Source organism: Heliconius melpomene, chromosome 17, assembly GCF_056956725.1.
Source record: "Heliconius melpomene rosina isolate 202511_hmr_F chromosome 17, ASM5695672v1, whole genome shotgun sequence".
Classification (NCBI taxonomy): Eukaryota; Metazoa; Arthropoda; class Insecta; order Lepidoptera; family Nymphalidae; genus Heliconius; species Heliconius melpomene.
This window is the reverse complement of record NC_140405.1, coordinates 10,272,240-10,285,874: the sequence shown is the minus strand read 5'-3', so window position 1 is coordinate 10,285,874 and position 13,635 is coordinate 10,272,240. Positions and strand designations below refer to the sequence as shown.

Sequence of the window (13,635 nt, the reverse complement as noted above, 5' to 3'; positions counted from 1 at the left end):
ATAATTATGTAGTTCCTCTTTAGCAGGGTAGGCAGGGGAATTTAGTGTCAACACACTTCGTTAAGCGCCTTCCTCCCAATTTTCAAGACTGCCAGTTTTCAATACCGAAGCCGAAAAAATAATTAAAATATATAGTTTAAATATTCCCCCGAGTGGGTGTCGAACCCATAACCAATGACACTTTCTTATGATATAATATTTCTTTTTACAACATAATTTGTATAGAGAATATATGTTTAGGGGCAACTACGGTCATAGCTGTCGTGCTACACGTATATAAACCCGGATATTCAATATTTGCGTGTTAACACTTTACTTCAAATAATAAGGTTGTCATGATTTTATATACATTGTCTTTTATTTTTAGGGTCCCTGGTAATGAAGGTTTCCAGGTATGGAAAGGAAAATCGGAACCCTGTCTGTCCGTCCGTCAAGACTATTTATGAAGAGAACGCATAGAGGTATCGATTGTCAATTTAATAAAGATGAAGATATTTTTATAAAAGTCTTTATTGAATTGGTTTAATATATACTATGAGTTGTGGTTACTAAGAAATAAATGAAAATTAAAATGAACGCCGCTACCGTTAATTTTCTATACGTTTCGCTTCTATACGTTTTATAAAATAAATTTAAACATATTCAATCATTCTAGTGAAAATCGAACCCAGAACCATCGCGTATAATTGAGCATTTTTCAACTATTCTACAATTCAGTCACGTAAGAGATTAATATATGTCAATGTCGCACACTTGAGAATTGTGTTTTTCCACAGAATAATAAGTTATTTATTGATTAATATATATATCAATGTTTTTTTGTTTATTTATTCTTCAGAGACCAGTGGGGACTATTTAATTTCAATGAAATACAATAAAACGTAAGAAATCTTGGTAATATTAAATATTCTAAAAAGATTGTAATAAGTATTTGTAACGTTTTTGAAATATGATTTCTTTTCTTATTTTTTTATCCTGTAGAAGTTCAATGATCTTACATTTTTTTTTTTTATCTATATTCTACTAATATTATAAATGTACGTAAAAACAACTCAACGGATTTAGATGAAACTTTACAGTAATAAAGAGCTTGGACGGTTTCCAGCAGACGCGGGGTTAAGTTCTGGTATTTTTTTTTATGGTTTCCAAAAAAAATATTTTATTTTAATACTCTTACTGTGGAATAAAACTTAAAAAAAATAAGTATTTAAAAGTTATAATATGACCTATGAAGTAGCAATTTAAAAAAAAACAAAGAAAAAGCAAGACTAATGTTTAAACAATGACAAAATTCCTTCTTTATCTTGACAGCTGACAGCTCAACAGGTGTTTGGCACAGTTTAAGTACTAAATGAAACAAATATTTAATTTATAAGGATAATCTATTATTTTGTTTGTATCCTATCTACTATACGGTGAAGAATTTAGTTGATAAATTGCTTGAGAGCTCAGATTGTAAAGTAGGTTTTAGATAATGATAAAATAACTGGAAAGTAGATATTATTTTATCGGTTTAAATTTTTTAAGCACGCCTCAAGCTTTTCACGGTGTATCACAGAATAGAGGGATCCCAGTGACAAGACCCTCCTTTCCCCATTTTTGGATGTTGCATGTTGAGTGGCGGAACTTAACGCCGGGATAACACCAAAAAATTAAAATTATTCATCCTCCTAATTTGGGATGGAAGCTACAGTCTTCGCGATTTTAGTGAAATACTATGCCCTCCGTCGCTATTTTTTTTTTATATATTATTTATAAATACTATTCAATTTTATGGCGTTAATTAAATTCAAACAAGCCGTGTAAATACTGTCAGATACTTTCTGACTATGCCTCATTGAGTCATTAAACGTAAAATTAGCATAAAATTAAAGCCATATTTTGACCTGTGCACTTCACGGTTAATTCCCAGGCAAGAATAGCTGAAAATATATAAAAAAAAAATTAAAATTTTATATACAAAATTTAAGCAAATATTTCACCGAAACTAGAGATTGAGGGGTCAACGTAATTTGACCATGAAATAATATTAAAAAATGTGTTTATTTCGTAACGGAATGAACGAAAAATAGCACAAATATATACAAGACCGTTTTTACAGGCGGAAAAATGTGGAAGGTATCTTCCCCATTTTGCGGGAATGGTAGTGTAACTTGAAAGCCGGCAAAAACAAAACAAAAAACAATTGGCCTTTTTAATAATTGTTTCACGTTATATCTCGTGGCTGATGGAACCTAGTGTCAATACACTCCGTTTTCTACTCCCCTCCCGACGCCGAGACATTGTGTGTTTAGTGACGAAACTCACCGCTGAGTTCATTTTGTTACAAAAGCAAGAAAATGAGAATAGTTCTATCCCCCGAATCGAATCGAACAGCTGTCGTGTTAGCAACTTACATAATATATACAACAATGATATACTATTTAACCTTATTTTTAATGTTCTTTTACGTTTATACTTATTATGCGTAAAGTAACGACGGAAGCGTAAAGCGGCCGTAATTTTTTCCTTGTAACCATAAAAAAGAATATTGGTTTAATTTATATCTTAATATTACTCTCAATATCATAAATCTTATATTTCAATTTCGAGCACGTTTTTCTCTAAACGGATCTTTCTTTTATTAGCTTATTAAAGGAAGTGACAAATAATAATTTTTCCTTTTATCATTTTGTATTTGGCGTTTTCTTGAATTAATATTTTCTATTTTTTATTGTTTTACTTCGATATGACCTGGGGTCCACCTTAAAGGCGGTGATCACTTACAATCAATTGACCGGTACGATCGTTTGTCTTGTCTTTTTTTTAAAAAAAAACTTAAGTCGATAATTGACGTTTGAAGTAATTTAAAGATGTAATACCTAAGATCGGATGAGATATTTTTGTGTTATACATGACTAGATTTTACCGGTATTTAACATTTTGTATTGCGCAAAAATTAGTAACACAACTTCTCTTCTTACTAAAGCGAGGATATAAAAATAATTAATTCCCCTAAAAGGAAATCGAACCTACAACCGTAGCGTTTACAGTCAAGGTCTGTGCTGTTGCGCCAAGACCGCCTCAAAATACATGAGTTTCATCACATTAATCCACTTACATTAAGAAATCTATAAAAATGTTATATATCTCATACTTATGTTTCCGTTCCTCCAGAGATTTGAATTATACAATCATTCAATGAATGACCTTGCAATCTAAAACCAAGCCCTTCTGTTGCACCTTTAGTACCTTCGAGTATTTACTATATATATATATATACATAATAGGTATGCTTAAAATAACTGACATCATTTGTAATTTACAGCCGTACGCAGAAACAGCAATTAACGTTGATTTATATCATTAAATCAGTGCAACTTATTTAACTTATTTTGATTCTTAAATCCATGTATTAAATTATCAGAAAAATCACTCTCTCTCTCTCAATGTGGCGCTATTTCTGGTCACCACAGCGACGAAGCATAAATATTTTTATTCCCCCGAGTAGAAATCGAACCCGGTCTTATAATCTATCCCTCAGCCAATGCTCATAAAAAACATAGTTCTTTGTATGGTCTTCATTTCTCAAGGATCTCTGATGAATTACGAGATAAAGACGAGATTAAATGAAAACAATGAGGTTTATTGACAATGAAAAAATTCTATGAAGCAAATATCGTATATTATTCTAGCTCTATTCTGAAGTCCTATTCTGAAGTTATTACCTTTTTATCATTACAGCCTTAACAATGTTTAAATATTTTCATATATTTCCTTCATATTCTGTCACAATAGTGTTATGCAGTGTAATAAAATTGTTTTTAAATGTTTTTCTAAAGTCGTAAAAATTTTAACAAGAGGCTAATAAATAAGAAATAAGCGGAAATATCGTGAAAAAAAAACAAGTAATTATTTTTTTCCTAAGTTTGGTTTGGGAAAACATTTCAAATATCACGACACTAACATGTAGGCAGAGGTAACCTAGTGCTAAAACACTCCGTTCTCGATTTTCTAACTAATTATCGAGTACGTAATATGGTTGAAACCAAAGTTGCACCTGAGTAAGCCAAATCATTCCCCTCCCCTCCCCCCTAGAATCGTATTAACAACTATTACGAGTACACTTAGACACTGATTTATTGAGCCACAATGAGCTAAATAATGGAAACACTTCTGGTATAAATAGTTCTTGACATAATTAAAGAAAATAAAGTAAAAATATTAAAAACGTGAAATTTATATAAAATATTAATTCTAATTTTCCTTTATTAAGGAGCGCGACAATTATGGGTTTTCCCACCCAAAGGAATGAATTATTATTTATTAATATTTTCATGTTTTCTCTCTGGCAGCAAGCCAAAAGCTCGGCGTTGAGTTCGAAAAGTTCGGCGAGAAGTGGGGAACGGAGTGTTTTATCACTAAATTAACTCTGCCTACCGTACTTCTTCTTCTTCCTGGCAATAAGCCCGGCTATAACCAGGGTCTGCCTTCCTACTTAACCCACCCACTTTGCACGGTCTGCCTACCGTACTGTGTGCGGGATACAGCGTGAAAATGATTTATTGACTCATATATTTTATTAATAATAATAAGGCGAAGTAAAATGAGTCACTATTAGCGGAAGGCTCTATCGCAATACATGGAAGTAAGTACTATGGTACAATACATATTTAACTTTCACTCGGTCCCCGCAAGGCCGGCCATATTGATGTGACCAAATTACCGCAAGCAATAAAAAATGAAAACTGTATCTAATACTATTGTGCAATAAAAGCCCTTTCTAAATTTCATAATGTCTTAAAGAATAAGTACTTATGTTTATATATTTAAGTTAAAATTTTGTAATTTTAAGATTTTAATATGTTTAGTGTAGTGGTGGTGGTGGTTGCCGTAAACGCTGTGGTAGTAAATTCGATCTCCACTTTACTTCTTCACAGAAAACAGAGAGACGATTCCCTATGCCTAGATAAAAAAAACGGACTAATCTATAAGGAGGAGAATTCTGTAACATATATCGCCTAATAATCATAAGCAAACCTTTTGAATATAAGAAAATTCTAAGAAGTTTAGTCACAAAAGCCCTTAAAAACTAAGGAATTAAGTTTCATTGTACGTCAATGGCATATAAAGTTCAAGTAAGGTTAATATTAAACCTTCAATAAGTGGAGATGAATGAATCAGAATTACGTGGATTACGTCATATAAGGTTTGTTAGGACAGATAAATACAAGGTTTTCTTTATATAAGTAGACCTATCTACACCCAGAATCCAAATGCCACAGTTAAGTTGGAATTCCATCAATAGTAATTCAGACATTACAACGATATATTTTTTTTAATTTACTGAACCTATTTAATGGCTGTTTCTAAAATTGGAATAAATCCGATTTAAATAAAAAACATTATCGTCATCTAAGTCTTAGTTACCGAGAGATTTATGGATAAACAAACAAACGGACAATAGATGTGGATCTGTTATTAATTTTATATTGTCTTTGAAAACATAAAATAAATCAAAATAAATCAGCTTCATGATATATCCCGCACACAGCACGGTAGGCAGAGGGAACCTAGTGTTAAGACACTCTGTTCTCCACTTTCTGTCGAATTCTGGAGGCATTACGTGTTGAGTGGCAGAACTCAACGCCTTATCTTGTTACTGGAGCAAACAAATCAAAAAACATCATACCGACCTTGTGTCAGAACTGGAGTCAACTACATAAAAATATGAATACATATTTAATCGATACTTTTAAATTATCTATATTTAGCATAAGAAAATTCTAAGAAGTTTAGTCACAAAAGCCCTTAAAAACTAAGGAATTAAGTTTCATTGTACGTCAATGGCATATAAAGTTCAAGTAAGGTTAATATTAAACCTTCAATAAGTGGAGATGAATGAATCAGAATTACGTGGATTACGTCATATAAGGTTTGTTAGGACAGATAAATACAAGGTTTTCTTTATATAAGTAGACCTATCTACACCCAGAATCCAAATGCCACAGTTAAGTTGGAATTCCATCAATAGTAATTCAGACATTACAACGATATATTTTTTTTAATTTACTGAACCTATTTAATGGCTGTTTCTAAAATTGGAATAAATCCGATTTAAATAAAAAACATTATCGTCATCTAAGTCTTAGTTACCGAGAGATTTATGGATAAACAAACAAACGGACAATAGATGTGGATCTGTTATTAATTTTATATTGTCTTTGAAAACATAAAATAAATCAAAATAAATCAGCTTCATGATATATCCCGCACACAGCACGGTAGGCAGAGGGAACCTAGTGTTAAGACACTCTGTTCTCCACTTTCTGTCGAATTCTGGAGGCATTACGTGTTGAGTGGCAGAACTCAACGCCTTATCTTGTTACTGGAGCAAACAAATCAAAAAACATCATACCGACCTTGTGTCAGAACTGGAGTCAACTACATAAAAATATGAATACATATTTAATCGATACTTTTAAATTATCTATATTTAGCATATTCTTATTTATAAAATATATAAAAAGATTTAAAATATATTTTTACCTTTTTGTTTAAAAATAATGAATGTGACATTGCAGTGCAGTGAATGGTACAGATATCGCAAACATTATTGATCTTGACATTTTTTAATAGTCTCACGAAGTTAATATTACATATATTCCTTGGAAATCGTTTTATCAGATCACGGAAATGTTCAGGAGATCTATACGATCGTTTGTATTATCCATACCTATATTATAAATTCGAAAGTAACTCTGTCTGTCTGTCTGTCTTTTACGCAATCAGGGCCAAACCGCTAATTCAATTGTGATAAAATACTCATATAGAGATACTTGAGGGTCTCGGGATGAACATAAGATACTTTTTTTTCTCATATTTGTAATTTTTTCGTTATATACCAATATATTAAAATATTTGTTAATTTGACATGCAATTTATTCCGCCATGTTAATAACATCTGTCGCTATGCGACCGTTGCTAAGCAACGATTTGTAAAGTTTCTTGTTAGAAAACGTTACACAAAATGAGATTGCTTAACACATTTGTCTATTGAAAACTGAAAATAATTTCATAAATATATTTATATAAATATTCGTATAGTTCAAGCGGGCGTAGCCGCGTTCGGGTCCACTAGTTTTTTTTATAAATAAAAAAAAGTTATCCTATCACCAGAGGAAATCGAACCACCAACCATCGCGCTTACAATCACACGCAACCATTACATGGCCATAAATACACAATGATCCACAGATGGACCAAATCGAACAATAGGTAATTATATATGGAGAATGTGACTGCATTATAAATCTTCTTTAAGTGAAGCTAACTACTACATTAATTTATAGTTTTATCTTTTGTTTGAGACAATGCATCTAATAGTTCTATTAACACATCATGTCACCAAAAGTGGAGTGACTTCACACTATTCCTAAGAAATATTAGAAGATTTAATTATGATTCTAGTTTTTTTAATTGATTGCAATAATGCCAATATATTAAACATACCTAATGTTGCTACAATTTATTAAGATTTTTAATTTACAAACAAACATACCAATCGAATTATGAAACTCCTTGTTCAAGACGGTTAAAAAGAAAATTACCTAAATGAAAAAAATCAAATAAAATTCTGACCCTAAGATACGCGCTAACATGTACAGCCAAGTTAAAAGTTGACAGTGTGTGTTTTACACGAACTATTTTGAGTTAACTTAGAGCCCTTCATAATTCGCAAAGAGCTTTTATGTGACTACCCACTTATTCATCAAAAAACTTAACCCATTTCTAGATGTCCTAGAAACGTGATATTCTGTATCAAGGTAGACTATTATATTTATTATCAGTTTTATATTTTTTCCTGTATATATGTGAACACAGGAAAAAAAATAGAAAACATTATAATTATAGATAAATATTGTTAAGAGAGAATAAAAAGATAAGTGTGAAAGTTAGATTTGAGGCCAGTCGTGGAGCAAGGGCACAAAATATGATTGTAAATTTCTATTACCACTCGAGAAAATATTTATTAAAAATTTATATATTGAATTTTTCATTCTGGTGTCTAGGCATGGCGGCGTTCAATTCCGCCATTCAGCACGTCTCCAGGATTCGGTGGAAAATGGGGAACGGAGTTTATCCTAACACTAGGTCCCCTCTGCGTATCCTGTTATGTGCGGGATACAGCGTGGAGCTGATTTGTTTTTTTTTACATTTAGATCTAAGAACATAGGAAAATAAGACGACTTTAAAATAACATAAAGTATTAATAATTCGTAGTAAAAGTTTCTTAACTAAAAGTAGCTAAAAATCCAGTTAAAACTGGAAATACAGGCATTGCTTCTGACTGGCGGAACACACTTTTGCTCGTTCGAGGAAATAAAATATTTTAAAACCCAAAGTGGTAATCGAACCTACAACCCTCGCGCTTACAGTTGTAAGATGAGACGCGCACGCATGAGATCGTATATATTAATGAATAAATAATAAAATAAAGTAGAATAAGTATAAAATAAAGTAAAAAATATTGCACCGGCAATTGTGCTGCTTTTTATTTTATTTTATCATGACCTTTACAGATTCGATTCCCGTTTTTAGCAAAACCAGTATGAGATATTCCTTAACGAGAAGTCGTCAAACATCCCAGAAGTGAATAGTGAGATCGTTTTTAAATTACTTTTAGCCTTAAATTCAAATAAAAGATCCATTATTCGAAAGTCATTCAAAAATATACATAAAAATAAATAAATATTAATTACAACTAATATTTATTTATAGCTATATATTATATATTTTCCTTGCAATTTATGTTATTAGACCAAGGGAACATCTAAGACTAATTAACCTCTATATCAATAACAAAATAAAACAAGTGGATTTGACCACCAGCAAAAATATATTTTTAACATTGATCATTGAGTCCTACAAACGCGACTGTAGGTTCGATACCGATTGAAGGGAATGAGGATTTATTTAAATTTTCTCATATAAGTAGACGTAACTTGTCGTTGAAATTCTGCTCAAAACACAATGTCTCAAAAATTGATATGAAAGGGTAGAACGCAGTGTCTTGACACTCTTGCCTTGTTGTCTGCCCTGCTATATATGAGAAAGCATTAATACAAAAACTATTATTATCTACATAAAAATTATTTATATTTATGTAGATTATTTATATTTATTTTATTAAATAATTTGTTAAATATACAGGTTGTTTCTTTTTGTGTCACACTTAAGAATATAATATATTTTACAATTTTTTTCTTTTTAGTTAATAGGAGATGGATAATGGTTCAAATCTAGCTTAATGCAACGGAAATTATTAGTTCCAAAAAAATTAATATCTTCACGCGAGTAGGCAATATCATAGTAGGCAAAGGGAACCTGTCGTTGAGCGTTGTTCCCCACTGTTCGCCTAATTTTCAAGACATTCAGTGTTAAGAGGCAGAGTTCAACGCCGCGCTTTGTCGTTATGTTTTGCTACCAAAGTGACGAAATGAAAATAATTTATTCCCTCAGGTGCTCTCAGCACGTTAAGCCGTTACGTCTCATATTTTGAGTTATAATTACAATTATGTAAATAACATTTTGTAAAGATAATTATATTCGTAAAAGTAATAACAATAAAATAATAAACAAAAGAATATATTTTTCGGTCTATTGTAACTTTTCAATAATGTATATTCGTATTTAGTAATATTTATATTCACAATTTATTGTTTTCTTTATTTTTATATAAATTACAAAATTTTTATATATATTGAAAAAAATAATTAATATTAAATCAGCTTCACGCTGTATCCCGCACACAATAGGGTAGGCAGAGGGAACCTAGTGTTAAGACACTCCGTTCTGCCGAATTCTGATGGCACTGCGTATTGAGGGGCAGAACTCTACGCCGCACTTTGCCTCGACACCAGAGCGAAGAAATGGAAATATAAACGTAAATAAATATTTCACTTCCTCGGGTGGGGATCGAACCCAAACCGTCGCGTTACAGTCACACCCTTGTGCCGCTGCGCCACTACCGCCTCTTTTTTATTATATGTATTACACGGAAATTAAGTCCGTACATAATTATTTACATTAATTTGTTCGTACACAATAACTATCACAGAATTAACAACACTATCTCAATTACTATAATCGATGGAAAGATTAGTGATGTGCCACTTATCTCAAAATCTACATAAATATAACAACGTGTCAAGGGCATGCTTAGGTGCTTGTTAACTAAGATAACGTTTGACCTGGATTAATTGAAAATCAATAATTATTAAGGTTTTCTTTTTTTTATCTTCACACTGTATCCCGCATATAGCAGGGTAGGCAGAGAGAACATGTGAACCTAGTGTTAACTCTCCGTTTCCCATTAAGTTGCTTTTCGATCAAATTTTCAAGATATTGCGTGGTTTTTCTTGTTACCAGAGCGAGGAAATGGAAATAATATGTATTTCTCTCCCCCCGAATATTAATCGAACCCCTTCGATTAATATTGCCCATACGTTACGACGCCTGAACTAAAGTAAGAATAATATGGATTTTGACTAAACCATAGTTTTGAAATATTATTCCCAATTTCATTTTTATACTGAACGAGTTTGCTCTGCTATCTACTATTGTATAATTTTCTCGTTTAAATATCCCCCATATTTTAACGTTTTGCTTTTTATTTATAACTCTAATTTATATGGTAGTCATGGTGCAGCAGCTCAGGGTCTTATTCTAAACGTGACGGTTATGAATTCGATTCTCACTCGGGGCAATACATTATATAGATTGCTTCATATTGGTAACAAGACGTTAAGACACTTTCGTTCAACATTTTTCACGGAATTCTGCAGTTGTAGAATTCTACGCTGATCTTTGCTTTTTTACCAGAGCAAGTAAGTGAAAATATTAAATATTTTATATCCTCGAGTGGGAATCGAATCCAGAACCTGTTGCGTTTAAGAGCGCGCTGGTACCGCCAGGACAGCGTGCGACTGTTAAATGTTATATTGAAAAAACACAATTATTAAACTTTTCGTATGTTAGCTGATAGTTTCTCATAAGACTGACCTTACTGACATTTTTGAGATCCAAAACCAACACAGACAGTATCACTGCATAAATATAATATTGTTTTCGATTATGCCATATGCCACATGCCACATAATATGTGTCACAAATGTTATCTCCTAATTTTTATAAATTTTTTACGTAACACGATAATCGAACTTACACAGCCCTGGCAAAATAACACGATTTCAATGCTTGCAATAAATTTATTGATTAACTAACAAAATTCGCATTGTAATTAATTTTAATTCATACAATATAATAAAAACAATACTTTTAGCTCGTGAAGAAACGTTACAAGCAGAAAATTTACTATCAATTTGTACTTCTTATTTCTTATTTGAAAGACGATCCCATTTAAAATTTATAACGATATTCTTATACTCTCAGTTCTCCACTTTCTGTCGATTTTTGGGACATTGTATGTAGTGTGGCGTCTTGTTACCAGTGTGAGGAAATGAAAATATTAAATAATTCATTCCCGGGAATCGAACCTACAACATCAACATGGCGTTTGCAGGACATACTGTACTGCTACGGCCCGAACGAATGAATAAACTGCGTTAACTAAGCTCATTTTTTAGGGTTCCTTAAAAGGTATAAATAATCCTTACGAATCACTTTGTTGTTATAAGATCATTTAGCTCGAATTTGCCTGGAGATAACTAGCTGAAGTTAATATTGAAAATTGAGGTCTGCTATTCAGGAGCACAGAAAAAAAAAATAATCTAAGTCAGCATAATCTAAAACAAACAAGCACTTTGCAAAATGTAGTATAGCATAGTTTTTGTTGTATTTTATATGAAATTCGCCGTATAATAAAAACCAATCTTGAAACCGATACGGAACCCGTAGGTGGACGAATCCGACTCGCACTAGACAAGCTATGGGTTCGGTTCTTACGCAAGATAATTAGTCATTTTAATTTTTCCCTCTCAACGCGCAAATAGTAATAAATTTAAATTATAAATTCGCAAAATAAACGAACTGAAATATTTATTCCCTAACTAACATTAACACACGAAATATTATTCTTTGCACAAAATTACATTACAATTAGAGAAATTTTTCCTAGTTCAATATAGCACTAATGCATAGTTAATATGATTGACAATTAAAAATAAAATTTTATTGAGTAAATAAAATCATTAGTTTTTAAGTAAGTATTTTATATAAGTGACCCAACTAATTCAAAATGTTAAATAATTTAGAATAATTCTTAAACATTATTTTTAAAAGCAATTAAATTCCGCTTCACGCTGTTTCCAGCACAAAGCAGGTTAGGCAGAGGGAACTTAGTGTTAAAACACTCTGTTTCCCACTTTCCACTGAATGCAGGAGGCATTACGTGTTGAATGACACTAGACGACACTAGAGCAAAGAAATGGAAATATCGGATCCAACCCACAATCAGTCGGTTCTACAGTCTGGCCTCAAAAAAACAATTAATATTAAAATACACATATTAATTATTTTAAATGAATAATATTAGTAAATTACCATTAAAAATGTAAATACGAAATGCATTATACTATCAAAAGTAGATAGGTACGAATATACCTAACGTACGGTGTTTCTTAAGTATTTTCGTTTAAAATTGATATTCATACCTAAATAAAGTTTCATATTAAAATATTTGAATTAATTTACAGGATAATTCACATACTGCTATTACATTTATTGTACTCATATAATTATATTGTGTTTATATTTTAATAGCACTATAAAATAAATTAAATAAGAAAATTAATAATTTAAATATTTATAGCATAATAAATCTTATAAATAGATAAATAAATAAAAAGAAAAGGGTTTCAATTTAAAAAATCCCAAATTATTACAAAACTAGATAAAATATACAATATCGCTATATCTAATGTTTCAAACAATGGATCAATAAGAAGAAAAATATTGAATAATAAATAAAATTACCTTTTAATTGTACTTAGAACCGATGACACTATCTATATTTTTAACACCAACTATGAAACGTGTAACACTTTTAGTAGCCAAATGTATACTGCAGGCAGGTATTTAGACATGCGTACGCGCAGTTGCATAAACCAGTTACATAGAACTGCGTTATTTGCCAATCTCTATAGAAATCATTCAATGTTAGAAGAGGTGGGAGATCAATGGAATTGGTTATGAAATTACTTGGAAAAGTTTTAATGTTACATTTGAGATTTACATTTGTTGGGCTAGGTTAGTTAAGGGTCTTATATATAATGCTTATTTTTTTTTTATTTTGTTTCCTAGCAAACTAAATCCCATATACAGCAGGGTACGTAGAGGGAACGTAGTGTTAAGAAATTCCGTTTTAAACTTTTCGTACATTTTTCGAGACATTATGTTCTGAATTGCGGAATTTAACGCCCCGTTTACAGTTTAGACATTACAATATTTTTTTCGTACCTCACAACAATTTTTTTTTTCTAATCTTATTTTCGGTCAAGGTAAAATAAACCGAGGTGAAAAGTAATTTATTTAGACATTTAATATAGGGCTTGAGTGAAGCACGAGCCTTGAAGTATGACTTCAATTCTTCGTTAAGTACCTATATTATTTATCAGTAATAGAAAATTGATAAGA

The 13,635-nt window shown here is 31.3% G+C and overlaps 1 protein-coding gene across 1 annotated transcript in view; it reads right to left on the bottom strand.

The window, feature by feature from the left end:
* LOC146530229 (proton-coupled amino acid transporter-like protein pathetic) overlaps window positions 1–13,112 on the bottom strand; it is a 32,493-nt gene extending 19,381 nt beyond the window's left edge. The window contains exon 1 of the mRNA XM_085200643.1: window positions 12,976–13,112. The gene's annotated coding sequence lies outside the window, so the exon portion shown is untranslated. The remainder of the gene's footprint in view (window positions 1–12,975) is intronic.
* Window positions 13,113–13,635: the final 523 nt, after the last annotated feature.